Genomic DNA, 643 nt, shown 5'->3' on the forward strand with positions numbered 1-643 from the left:
ACTTGCTCTGCCGCCTAGGCTGGACTGCATGTTGGTCAGGCTCATCTCGAACTGCTGACCTTGTGAGCCTCCTGCCTTGACCTCCCAAAGTGCTGGGATTACAGGTATGAGCCACCGAGCCTGGCTCCCCACCTTTTTTTTTTTTTTTTTGAAACAGTCTCATTCTGTCATCCAGGCTGGAGCGTGCAAAGGCATGGCCTTGGCTCACTGCAACCTCTGCCTCCCAGGTTCAAGTGAGTCTCCTGCCTCAGCCTCTCAAGTAGCTAGGATTACAGGTGCCTGTCACCATACATGGCTAATTTTTGTATTTTTAGTAGAGACAGGGTTTTGCCAAGTTGGCCAGGCTGGTCTCGAACCCCTGACCTCAGGTGATCTGCCTGCCTTGGCTTCCCAGAATGCTGGGGTTATAGGCGTAAGCCACAGCACCTGGCCTCCCGCTACTTTCCTTTTTCCTGACTGAGAAAACACAGCGGTCCTTGACTGCTCTGTGACCCGGCTAGCTGTCTATTCTCCACTGTACGATTAGAGGTACTGTGGGCTCTAGAAGGTGCCAGGGAGCATTCCAAGGCATGGACCAAGCTGTGTAGGATGTTGCCCTACACAATTATGGTGAGAAATTGGGTTTCGTGGGACAGAGAGGGAG

Source organism: Sapajus apella, unplaced genomic scaffold (assembly GCF_009761245.1).
Source record: "Sapajus apella isolate SASKATOON/1434 unplaced genomic scaffold, GSC_monkey_1.0 scaffold77, whole genome shotgun sequence".
Classification (NCBI taxonomy): domain Eukaryota; kingdom Metazoa; phylum Chordata; class Mammalia; order Primates; family Cebidae; genus Sapajus; species Sapajus apella.